General features: G+C 35.0%; 1 long non-coding RNA gene across 1 annotated transcript in view; it reads left to right on the top strand.

The window, feature by feature from the left end:
* Nucleotides 1-8,410: 8,410 nt before the first annotated feature.
* The window catches only part of LOC140142650 (uncharacterized), a 36,336-nt gene continuing 30,522 nt past the window's right edge, over nucleotides 8,411-14,224 (top strand). The window contains exons 1-2 of the long non-coding RNA XR_011857551.1: nucleotides 8,411-8,633; nucleotides 9,426-9,466. This is a non-coding gene — a long non-coding RNA (uncharacterized lncRNA). The remainder of the gene's footprint in view (nucleotides 8,634-9,425; nucleotides 9,467-14,224) is intronic.

Genomic DNA, 14,224 nt, shown 5'->3' with positions numbered 1-14,224 from the left:
AATCGCTCAATTTTAGTCCTTTTTCCTGATTTAGTTTCATTATCGGCAACTTGGATATATTGATTTTCTTCTGAAAGTGATTTCAGCGATACCAATATTATTGGATAGTCAATTGATCCATATATCGACTGGGGTTGGATATATTGACTTTCTTCAGAAAGTGATATCTGCGATATCAATATTATTGGATAGTCGATTTATTGATGATTATCAATATATTGACTGTCCTTGTAGCAAAAGTTACATTTTGGATCCTTTTTATACACATTTTGTCACTCAAGAAAGGGGCCCCTATTTGATTTTTTTTCTTCGAAATTGGGACTTTGTTTTGAAAAATAAAAAAATCCTAAAACATGCGTTTCCTTTGAAAGCATTAACTAGTTTAAAACTCAAGAAATTTGGTATACTGCATCTATAAAATTGGTATAAATGTGGGCCTATCTAAATAGAAAATCCTTAGATATGATTCCCTGTTTTCTGCGTATATGGGTTTGGCAGCTCAAGGGGCCTTCTCTATAAACTGCAAACTAGTTTTGACATGTCATAATTTTTCTAGAACATCTTATCAGATTACATAATAAAGCTATGATGTATAACTGATATCACACACGCTGTATCCTATATACTCACAACACAGCTGAATTCAAGTTACAGTGCATTCTATCTAGAAAAGAACTTTTTCCAAGTCTTGCCATTTTTGGTAGGAACAAGTGTTTTTTACATCATCATTCAACACGTGAGTCATAGATGTAGCGATAATGGAAATAATGAGTTGGTACGATTAACTTCTACCAATAAAATTCATCTCAATGCAAAATGTCCTGCATTGCAATGCAAATTTGAACTTAACACTCTGAGATCTGTGTTATGATAATATCTCAAACACTGCAAAGTTATGCTTTAGTGCACACATTGCAATGGATGTCATTGACTTGTGACTTGGGGATGAGGATTTCCTGATGTTAATTGATGTTGATTTGGGATATAAGAATCACACTTTGTGATATCCTGCTTTAATTGCTTCATAAGGCAGCATGATCTTTTATGTATACATAGTATCTATAGACTATGGGATGGATTTGACAAATCATAGGTTTGATGTATTTAGAGTGACTTAAACCCATCTCCATAATAAGTGTAGTTAGTGTGTCTGTTTTTCCAGAAAAACTGAATTTCTGTTCATATCGATATTTAAGTATGATCAAATTACCAGCAAACTATGATGCAATTTTATCAGTTTCGCCATCGAGCAATGATTAAAGGAGGAATAGGAAAAGTGATCTCGCCCGGGAATTGAACCCAGACCTCTGGTTTATGACACTAGCAACTAAAAACGCAACCTTCATAACACCTCTGTGGTCTAGTGGATAGGACTCTTGCTTTGAAAAACAGAAGTCCCTGGTTCAATTCCCAGAGCTGCCTCTATAGGAATAGGAATTATAGTTGATTTCATTTTTTTAAACTGATTAATAGAGTTGAAAGTTGAAATTATGTTTACCGTACAAATTAATAACTGGGACTATCATATGAGGCCACAGCCAAAGAGAGTAAGGGAGAAAAAAGCCCCTCTTCCATGTTGACATAAAAATAGGTTGAAATTATTCACCTCTTTTCAATGAATTTTAATCAGTCTTAAGTACATGAAGACATCTTTCTATGGGTTACCCTTGCATGCTCCTGCGGGTCCAGATTCATCCATCTTCAGTTGCTCATCTTGATTGGTCATCTTGGTCATAGAGCTGCCTTGACCATCATGTAGTGATTGTTTTTTAAGGTAGTACTGACCAGTTAAGCTGCTCATCTTGACCATATGATATTACTTCGATTGTCATGTTGCTTCATCAGCATGTGCTGGTTTCTTCTCTCAATATTTTGTTCTATACAGTCATTTATTTACTAGATTTAGTGTGCGTAGATTTTGGGTAAAGGTAAGGGTTTGTGTTTAGGGTTAGGGTTAGGTTAGGGTAAGTGTTATAGAGGCTGGTAGACAAAATGGCAGAATGCAAAGTGTCTATAGACTTTGCAATTTACAATTATCCAGAGCAATAAAGAAATACTGCTTTACTAAAGTAATAGAAATCATGCTTATTGCCTCCACAAAATAAGCCTTATTTGATCATTTGTGACTTACTGCGGTTCTTGAGGTATGCATAAATGAAAATATATACTTTAACATGTTTAAATTTGGTGAACTTTTAATTGTATTCCTGTATATAGGACACTGGGTCGTTGGCAGCTTATGAAGCACTAGACAAATGACACTAACTTGTCCATTGCATATGGACAGTGTTATGGCCCATTCAGACACAATAGGGACACATGGTTGCTGTGGCGTAGCATGCGTCATCATATTGGGGGGGCACCGACCATGATGGGGGGTCTGATTGGGGCACAAGCCATTTTCGGAAATTTTCCTATGGGATTGTCTAAATTTTGCAATCGATTGGTGCCCCTATGATGCTACCCCACTTCATGGTTGCTGGATTACCCATTCAGACATTCAGACATGTTGGAGATACATTGGAGACTCAGGGTCAATGCCACCTTAAGACACTGGGTTATATGGGCACGGGGTTGTCTCAAGCCTGTAACGTGCTAATGGCTATTGGTAATTCCCTATGATGAACATATGCTAAAAATGAGATTATCTGTGAAACAAAATGTTATTACATGATGACTCACATATTATCTCATGCATGGAATAAGTCTTCTGACAGAGTTAACTAAAGATGAGTCTTTTGGTATCATACATAATGTATGAAATAGTTCAATTCTTAATTATTTTCCAAGTAATTAGAATTTTGGGGCGTTTTAATTGGCACAAAGCATGCAATGTCATTGTTGTCAGTAATCTTGGTGATGAAAGTGGCTTACTTGGATCATATTTGTATTTTGCAAAAGTGAGGATGCATATCATTGGACACTTGTCATACAGCACACTGGTGTACATATATTTAAAAAAAAATGCTTTTTGAGATTTGTTTATTATCCCAGAAAATTTGTTCTTCACCTTTATGCATTAATGATATAATTAAGTATTTTTAGTTTTGTTTGTTTATTTTGTGTATATTGTTTTCTTTGTTTTTGCTTGACTTTTTACTTTGTTGTGGCATAATGTGCATTTATATTAAGATAAAGTGTGACTTATCACTCTCATCATAAACTTTGAAAAGACTAAAATATACTGAGTACAGCCCCACATATACACACTTATGAACAGTGTGGGTCCCTACACACTTATGTATAATGTGGGTCACTTGCCTTAAGGTACATGCACAGGATTCAGTAGTTGGGGGGGGGGGGTCTTGATCCCCAATGTTACACAGACTGAAGCAATTGAATAGCTTTACAAACACCTGACTAGGCGATTATTGCCCTGACTAGTGGACAATAGTGGGTGTGGGGATCTGTGACCCAATGCCCTATATGCACACCACTGCTTTACTCTTTTTTTTAAACCACATTATTAACCTGACAAAATTGGCAAGTCTGCATAACAGCACCTTTCACCATCAGCCATAAAGAAAAAGAAAAAGAATTGTTCTAGTTTCTGCAAAATTTCAATAATCTTCATACTTAAAATGACATTCCAATGATTACAAGAAGACTTGAGAAGGTCAATGCACTGCCAAATATTTCTTTGAATGTCTATTGGTAGTAGCTGGTAGTGTGACTGAGTGGTTTATTGGTATACCAAGAAATGACTTAACACTCCACCAACATACCACCAGACTCCATCCGTATGCGACAGATTCAATTAACAAGCCATGAAATTTGGTACGAAAACCTCCTCTAGGTTCTTACAAATGAACATATAACCCCACCCAACTAAAACTAATCAGAAACCAGGTAGAACGCTGGTCTTCTTGTTTGACTTAGACAAAAAAAGTACCGGTAGTAAGAAAGAGGAAGCCACAAGAGTTCTCGCCCAGCAATTGCCGTGTGATGTGATTGATTGATTGTTCGGAATGATGAGCCCTGCAGCTTTTATCGTAATAAGTGCGTGGATTCAGTGTGGGCTTTTGACACACATATACCACCATCATATGTCTTGTTTGGATGATGGTGGAATACGAATGAAGATGTTTTCAGTGAGATTGGAGTATGAATCATAGGTAGTATTATAGGGTATAGTGATGGATTTTACAGTATGTGTGATACCTGGTGTGTGAAGTGCTGGTATCACACTCCCATCCATTTGACACACTTGGACGCGCATCGTTGTATGGAACGTTGTATGGATCATTTGAGAAAATATAACACCTTATATAGGTGAATTTACTTAATGACTGTAAACTTTGGGATTTATTGTTTCCCAATTTGGCATTAGCTTGATGAAGTCATGAGACAAATATAAAAGTTGCGTTACAATGGCTGTAGTATAGAAATTCAAGTTGATGAAATCTTGATCATTGCCCACTTTAACACTCTCCACGTGGGTGTCAACTGCAAATGACAAGTTTAAAAAAAAATTACAATAAAAAATGGTCAGAATTGTAGATTTACATAACCATTTTTGGAATCAGCATGAAAAATGCATTAAAATGAGTACAAACAAGCCCAGTATTGGTTCAGTGGCTCTTGATATTTTAAGAAAATGTCTCAAACTTTTTTTATATAGAAGCCAATGCCCGCATGCAAGCATCAAAAAGAGTAGTGGCATTAAGAGATGCATTTAGTGACAAGTTTGAAATGTTCATATTGCTATTCAATGCTGCTTGTTATTAATATGCAAACTTGACATAGTTAATGTACTCTGTGTTGATAAGTAGTAGAAAGGGCTTTTTTTTCTTCTTGTCAACGTTCTTTTATTTTAGTTTGATTTTGATTCTAGTAAACCAACTGAACAGGCTTTATTTGAACATTGATACTCTGTAATGCAAAGATAATCGCTTGTTATTGATGAGCAAAACTGGGCATATTTATGTCTTTCATCTAGGTGTTTACCAGCAAGTTTGCAGTCTCTCCAATTTGATTTGATTTTACTTTGATCTTGATTCATCCTGAAGCAATCAAACATGTTTGAGTGAATGGTATTTCAATGTGATACAAAACTATACAAACATATTATCGCTTATTGATGTTCCAAACTTAAAGGGATATGCTAAACCATGCCTTCATATTAATCAAAATACCCTATTTCTTGCTCTTTTCAGTTGTCACTTGTTCATCCCCCAATGTCCTGCATCACTGTGTATTTGGATTGTATACCATAAACCAAATTTTACAAATTCTTTCCAAATAGACCCTTTTTAATTTCATTTTTTTAAGAATTCAATACAAAATAAACCAATCCAGAACTAAATGTATGTGTACTCAATTTAATATGTTAAGTTGACATTTGAACATTGTACTCAATTTGTATATTGAAAACGTTTGAACATTTTGTCAAAACTTGTAAGGTGCTGGCATTTTCTTCAGAAGGGGGTCCCAAATTTACAAAAAGTTGGCGTCAATAAAATTGCGACCACCCCCCTATTTCGGCAACAAAAAATTTATGACACCTCCCACCACCACCACCACCGATACACCTTACCCCCTAAACAGGCTAAAATTGTATTTTTGAATAAAATAAACACACTATCTGTGGTCATCTTGTGACTCCCTACATAATTTTATGACCCCATTTTTCTTTCCCAAAATTTATGACCCCAGTATATTTGGGACCCCCTTCCCAAGAATTTGGCATGAGTGCGTATTTGCAGCAATTTGGTCTAAATGTGGATAAATATTTATGTGTGTTTCAGCCCCCTCCATAGCATTTTAGACATATTCTGTTGCACTACAATTGTATTGAATATTCTGATTACAAAATGAGCTGCACACCCCAATACTTGCCCACCAATACCAATTGATAGTTTGCAAAATATGGTTGCTCTTTCCTGTAAGGATAAAAAGTAGTCTTATCAGAAATTGATCTCCATGCGACAGCCAGCAGAACATAAGAGGACATATTAAAACAAAAACAGATTATGTTTCTAATCACGCTGGATGTCGGGAACTTTACTAAAACGCAATAATAGCTAGAAATAATTGTAGGTGTAATATATATGAGCATAGCCAGTGAAGTGAAGTAATCAGTGCAATAAACCTGGGTATTCACTGACAGATGGCTGGTGTGGCAGTAATTGAACGACAAAGTGAGGAGATGATTTCGACTAGCTTGCTGTACATGGGTACATTTAGTGCCAATCCAGCTTGAAATGGGAGGGGGGGGATCGGCCTGAATATTTGTCAAAAAGTGGTTGAAAAGAACAAAAATGGGTCATTTTGCCCACTCATTTTGCAGATTGATGCTCATGGTGCATTTTTTAGTCATGGGAAACTTGTTTAGAGTATTTGGTATAATTTGTGCTAAAATCCTTTTTGTTTTGACAAATTAAAAAGGCATTTTGTGATCCACAGCCTCATCCCCCCACTTTTTTCAAAAAAAGTTGAGATTTTTATACCACTGGAAACCCCTGGCTACATAATGTTTATGTACAAAAAATTTCTTGCAGATTAATTCGTTTTGAAAAGATATCGTAAAATTTGAATTTCGTTCTGGTATACCAGAACGAAATTACAACAGTGGAGCAGTGTAATACACATAATCATGCATAACTCGCAAACGCAAAATCAGAACCAACTGAAATTTTGGGAATAAGCTTTTTTCGTAGATATCTACTGAAAAATGTCATAAAAAGAGGATGCTAGGATCAAGAAATCCTCCTTTAAGATAAAAAAAAAGTGTATACTATCATGTCTTGGCCCAAGGGGTTGGAAAGAAAACATTTAGTTGGAATTTGGGAAAGTACAATGACACACACTTTAAAAACATACATATCACTGGATATGCTTGACTGAAATCGCCAAATTCAACATACATATTCCTGCATATGCTTGACTGAAATCTCCAAATTTATTCCTCATTGATAATGAGTGAAACAAATAGAAGCTGCCTATATGAAACCCAGTTGAAATAAAAGTATTTCATTGACTGTGTTACTACAGGGTGAATTATATTGACACTGAGTCATTGTTTCTGGGATTAAAAACCAGTTTACTGAATGAGTGAGCAATGATTGATACAAATATACCGCAATAATCTTTACTCCCGTAATAATATCTGCTCACAGTTCCCTCAATATGAGGGAAGAAAGTTAGTATACTGACAAAAATCAATGTGAGGTACAAATGTACTAGCTGGGTTGGATTGCTACCAATAATGCAATAAGAGTAGATGTACTGTTATCAGTTTGAAAGTGTACAATTGCATTTTTTTCAGCATTTTAAAGGAGAGTGGTCAGAATTTTTTCGTAATGTTTTTCTATCATACATTGAGGCCTATTATTGAAGTAATCTATTTCCAATTTTTTGGATAAATTACTCCAGCGGTTTTGATATGAGGAGTAAAAATGTGTATAATAATTCCCTATGCATAGGATAGTACATACTTTTGGTAGTTGCTATCATCTTTTACAACATTGCTGTTTGTACCATCTGAACCAAACATATCTTGGGGATTAGATTTTACGGGGGTAATGAGAAAAATAAGAGCATTTTTCTGGTACCAACATCTTGGTTTTGATGAGGAAAAATGGGGAATGAGGCTGTTGATGTGGTCACACACCTTTAAAGGAGGATGTTCTCTGTTTCATTTCCACTTCATTTTGAGCATCATCTCTACTAAATTATTTCCCATCAAAATACAAATCTCTTATTAATCTATTATTTCAGATTTCAAATATGTGGGTAATACAGTCAACACTTTTCTTTCAGTTACCAAATTTGCAGAGGGCAACACAATGGTTTTGCCATTTCAGGGAAGTGGTGTGCGAAAAGGGGACCAGTGGAACGGGCCCCACTTTTGTCAGTCAGTTGGGGGAAATGCACCCAATTGAGGGAAAAATTAGGGGTTTACCTATTATGGCGAACAAAGCCATTTACATTACCTTTTTTTTAATGTAACAATATATAATAATAAAGACACTGAACAGGAAAGTGGAAAAACCCTTGCAGTACTCATATTGGGGATCGGAACGATGCGCTTCTCTATGAAATAATAATATATGTATTTAAAAATATATGAAATAAGTATTCCACCTATATTCTGCAATTAATTGATTGCCAATGCAATAAAATAAATAAAATAAATACATTTCTTTACTGACCTATTATGTTGATATAAAGCCAATTGATATCAACCAAGGGCTTTGTTGTCTTTCCTAAACAAAAGAGCATAGTGCTTGACTCCACCTAATCATGTTATCAGTTTATTAATGAAAAAATATTATAAGCCCATTTAGGCTACAGATGCTTAGTTAATGCATTTACCAATAATATTGACTACTCCTCATCAATACTTTAATTGTGTACTTTTATTTGACAATAAGAGGATGAAAGAAAGTGAGCAGTGTCTGCTCTGTGATGGCAGCAAACAGCCAAGCAATTTCATTCATGGTATCAGCTGTACCTATTGATCAACATGGTGCTTCAGACATTCTCACAGTCATAGTATAGTGGTAGAGTTGCAATCATTGATCAGGATATTTTTCTTACGGAAGCTTTAAGTATCATATCAAGACCTGAATTTGGACTTTTCTTTCTTGGATTTAATTATAATTACGCTGGATATATAATTACAGTTAAAGGTAAGCAACTAGTTAGTGATGTGAGTGTTATGCACTAGCCGGGATTATGCACTTTCAGTTTCTCATGCGTTTGAATGGGAATTGGATTGCGTACTTTCCCAATGTTTGGTGAGCATATTTGTCCAATATTTTGAGAAGTTGACGTCGAATGTTCTATTCTATATAGAATATATTCTGTCAATAATGTCTATTGCCAACAGTATGTTTAAAGTTGTAATTTTGTGTTTTTGATCGCAAAGATCGGATATTTTTATTCCCGATTCGAATTCTGAACCCTTCGCAAGGGTGCAGAATTTGGAAGATCTTTGACGGTAATTTTGCCTTTTTGGACACTAAAATGCATGCGATCCTTTGTTTCAACCGAGTCTTAAATTAGCAAGCACAATAAGGTGGGTACCAATTTTATATACCATTGATTAAATTTTGAAGAAATTCTTTGAATATCTGACCTGCGCAAACCGTTAAGTGTGTATTTCCCATAGACAAACAAAATGGCGTGAGCCAGTCCGTAGGTACGGTGTATCGTAGGACTGGCGAGCGAGTCTAGTGATATGCACTGGGTATGATAAGTCTATAAAGAACACACTGAAGTAGTTGCATGGCAGGTGTCTTGTTTTGTCAAATGTTAAAGCAACATGGATGGAAATGGGTGCTTTGGTGGACCATCGCATTACATTGCAGAAAATATTTGAATATGCTTTTCCTTAAACATGTCCGTACCGCTTTTAAAAATGAAATAAAACTTAAAACTTGATTTATTCATTCTTCTTATTCTTATGTTTACCTACTTAGGATAATGTTGGAAGATCTGTGACTGCCCCTGGGAAATCAAGGTAAGGTAGAACAAAAATCAGTCCTGACTAAAATATTTTATGGGAGCTTATGGGATAGCAACTAAACACAATTAGTTGTATACCTCCCATTGAACTACATCAACTCCTGTATAAGTGATTATTTTTTTGCAATTTCTGGCAGAAGGGGACCTTCGTACATGTTAGTATATATTTGCAAAATTTATGCCTTAACAATGTTATTATATGACAAAATTTCATATTTTTGAAGGTTGTGTAATTTTGTCATATAATCAAAATAAAAAAATGAATATAGACTATAAAATACACACCTACAAGATGAATAAATGTAAAGATTGTGAAAATCTAAAATACTTAAAAAAAACCATTCGGGTTGCTATTCTTTTGTCTGAAAAACCTATATGTGACACAATCTGGTCCATGGAGGCCAAAGGAGGCATTTTTGAAAATTGAGTTACTATAATTACTACCTTATACAAACATCAGGCCACACCTGTTTCTAAAGTTATGAAGATTTGTGATGTCCATTTTCTTATGTATTTCATTGTTTTTTAAACCCATAGTTTTGCTTTTATCTCAATTTCAAATTTCCCGCACTTGGCCTCCATGGACCAAATCATGTCACATATATAATATGATTGATTGATAAGACACAGTTACAGTTGTGTACCAACTGTGGGCTCAGGTAGTGTGGTGAAATAATATCTAGACCGGAGATCAAGTGACCGGGGTTCAGTCCTGCTGAGTCCATATTTGTTCACTCTCTCAATTTATCATGTCACTTTGCCCAATCATTTCTTTGGCTTGAGGCATTGATATCCGATCCTTGCATATATTTAAGCCATATTCTAACATTTCCATAAGGAGAAATAAGACATGATGTGTTATGACCATCCTGTATGCCACATACTGTCTAATGAACATCGCGTACAGGATGTATCAAAATGATTGGTATCCATCAATTTTGATGTTAATTGAACAACCTGCATCTTCCAAATATAATACTTTTGAAATGTCCTATAGTTTATGACTTGTTACACAATTTTTCTATCATGGGTTGAATTTGTATGTCAGACTCATCCATTATCAATGGAAACTAATGGGTACCAATCATTTTGATACAGCTTGTATATATGTGATATAGTGATATTTTGATCGTGGGAATGACGAGACGCATCATTTTAAGATTTTGTCACAAATACAGCACCTAAAGCCTTGATTTTTGCAGGGTATGTTAGTTTATTAAAGTACATCGAACCATTATTATGTACTCTTTTCATTGATTGTTGTGTTTTTAATGTTTGTAGCATGTGTATATTTTGATGCTTTTAGTCGTTTTTAATAGCTTTATGTGTAAATTGACCCCAGCATTATTGATGTATGTGTATATTAGGATTGCTTGTTTTATCTTAAGATTAAGATTATATATTTGATGGTTTTATGCTTTTGTAGTTTTAAGATGTAGTTTACTGTACTTTTGGTTTTGTGCAGTGCCTAGAGACCTTTTGTTTTGTGCAATTTATAAATGTCCATTATTATTATTTATTATATTACAATCGTGTACAAATCAGAATTTTGAAAAATATTAACGGCATCCTCCTCGGCAAATGTTACAATATGGCTTTAATTATGTTGTCTTACACCCTGCTAGGGTGAAGCACATAGGGCACCTCTTTTCTTCATTATTTAAAAAACAATTGTCAAATCTTTGTGCTCAGCAGCTTAGAACTTGTAACTATCAACATGCTTGGACAAGGCTTAAAAGACAACCTTAGTAACAGGCTTGATAAACACTGATGTGAAATTCTTTCATCTCAGGCCAAGAAGTGAGCCCTCCCTTTTAGTCATGCAACACTCAGTGTCTCATGCACATCATATACATGCGTCATATTGGATGATAAGTACTCACGATCTGAGTAGGTATACAAACAGAGCTAAACAGCACTTTCAGTCTGTCAAATGTTATTTATAAATTCTGTGTACATCAATTGTTAATCCTGGATTGGTACTTTGAGCTTAATGGGGACTTTAACCAGCCACTTAAAATCAGGAATTGGAAGTTATTTTGTCCTAACTTTGGAGTCCAGGTTCCAGTGAATTCATGCAGTTTGCTATCCTCCTAAACTAAAATTAACATCCATGCTGTCTACTGACGATAGCCATGCAAAATGTGATACTTTTAGCTATGCAAAATGTGATATTTTAAATGAAAGCCAATGTGCATATGACAAATGAAGATGCATAATGTAATATTTTAAGCAAAAAACTATGTACATGCTATCTACTGAAGATAGCTGCATGTGCAAAATCTGATATTTTAAACTAAAAACTATGTACATGCTATCTACTGAAGATAGCTATGGATAATGTGATATTTTAAACTAAAAACTGTGTACATGCTATCTACTGAAGATAGCTATACAAAATTTGATATTTTTAACAAACAAAACTGTACTTGCTATCTACTGAAGATAGCTGGGCAAAATTTGATATTTTAAATGAAAAAACTATGTACATGCTATCTACTAAAGATAGCTATGCATGATGTGATATTTTAAATGAAAGCAAAATACATGCAGAATTTGATTTTGTAAACGAAAAACTGTGTACATGCTATCTACTGAAGATAGCTATGCATAAACAATACAAATAATGTGATATTTTAAACTATAAACTGTATAATTATGCTATCTTCTGTAGATAGATAGCTATGCATAATGTGATATTTTAAACAATAATCAGTGGAAGTTGAACTTAATTCCCTCTATTTTATTGGAAGCTATAGCATTTTGATTTTGTTGAGCTTAAAATGGATGAATACAAATTGTGTGATATTTACTGGTAAAGCACTGATAATTTCATAAAAATGAGGCAGCAGTAAAAGGTTATTTGTGGAATGTCTAGGGTGTGCGCTCTTGTAGCAGCAAAGTCCCTGAATTGTTGTTAAATGGTTTATGGAATGATGTGGGGCCATACTGGTTAGCGACAACCTGTAAAGTGTGCTGAGGCTTGTGGATCAACGCCTAGGCGTTGTGCCTGTGCGTAGCACACTATAAATCACTGCGGGTTTTTTTTGTGTGTGTAAAACTAGCCAAGTTGAAAAATATAAAAACCGTATCAAATCAGTTTCTTGTTGGTTTTGAACATTATTTTGTGTGACGAGACTTTTCCCACCTCTAACAACTGAACTAGACATGACATTGGGCATATGAATTTTTTTAATGTAGACAATTTTCAAAATATGTTTGTACAAAATGTTTAGATTTTTGAAGCTAAGTTTTGGTAACTTTTTAGGGTCATTTAGCATCTTCCAGAAGAAAAAAAATCAAGCCTGTCCAACCTTACTTGGTAAGTATGTACGTCCGTAGAACAGATTGGCTTTTTCATTGCCTTAGGGTAAACTTGGAAGCTTGAAAAACATGATATCCATTGAAAGTATAAAACCTTTTTTTGTAGAGAGATGCCATAAATTTACCTAATGATGATAATTATCTGCTGGTATGTGTGCATGATGTGATGAGGTCATTGGCCATTATGACACATTTGTGTGTGTGTCACAATGAACACCTGTCATAAATCATACCATACAACATCATCATCACTAAGTATCTTGGATGTTATCCCTGCTGCATCATGGGAGAGCATCACCATTCTTGTACCCCTGAGATCAGACGATGGTGGACTACATTATTCAATGTGGCAACAGCCAAAAGCGTAAACAAAACAGACAATATGACGGCAACACTGCCTGCACGATGGACTTAATTATTTTTTCCCGGAGCCAAGATCCGCTTTTAGCTCTATTGGCCGAGTGGCCCCATTACAGAAAAAAAATGCACAAAATATATTTCCCAGTGCAATATATACATTTTCACATGAAAATAAATAATTTTAAATTCAAAGAAAAGAGAAGAAGAAAATTTTTTAATCAGCGGCGGGGATGGGAATCGATCTCGGGACCCTTTGCGTGGGGGGCGAGCTCCATAACCACTACACTACGTATACTCGCTGATACACGTGGGGGACATTTTCAGTATATATCGTAACATATCGTGCGTTATTCATACAAAAAAATTTAAAAAACAGTACTTACAATGAGGTTCACTTGCGAACCTCAACGGATTTAGACTGATAAAATAGTGCTTAATAACATACGTACAGTTTTGGAATAATTTGAGACATTTTTGTGTTTACGTAAAACCAATGACACGCGTCAAAATTGAGCCAATCTTGGCCGGCCCCCCCTGCCTGAGATACTCTAAAATTACTTTGATTCACCACAATGACCTCATCCCAAAGGCATAGTTCAATAACCTCAATTAAACAATCATAGTGCAAAATTTGATGTCAAGTTGTAGAGTATGAGTTTTAGTACCCAAATGTTTAAGGGTCATTCAATAAATGTCCAAATGTACATGGGGTTAAAGAACTGCGCCCCTGATAGATGAGCATGTGTGGATCCTAGTGATTGGCACAATTTTACAACAAGCAAAGATTCACAGGTCTGCAAATTTCATTTTTGTGCATTTTGACAAGTGACTGTGAATTTCTGGATTTGTGAAACTAATTCTTCACAAAAACGCTATTTAATCATTCCCAAAATATAACTCCTGCCAAATTAAGTAGTTTATGGCAGTCTACATCATTAGTTGCATTGTGGGGAATTTTCTTCAGTTCCCAAGTTTCCTCCAGCAATGATTAAGGTGGCATTACACCCTTGATAAATTTGTGACTATTTTTGCATTTTTTTCCAAAAAATAATAACACACTGGAAACAAA

This window comes from Amphiura filiformis, chromosome 20 (assembly GCF_039555335.1).
Source record: "Amphiura filiformis chromosome 20, Afil_fr2py, whole genome shotgun sequence".
Lineage (NCBI taxonomy): Eukaryota > Metazoa > Echinodermata > Ophiuroidea > Amphilepidida > Amphiuridae > Amphiura > Amphiura filiformis.
This window is presented reverse-complemented; position numbering and strand designations above follow the sequence as displayed.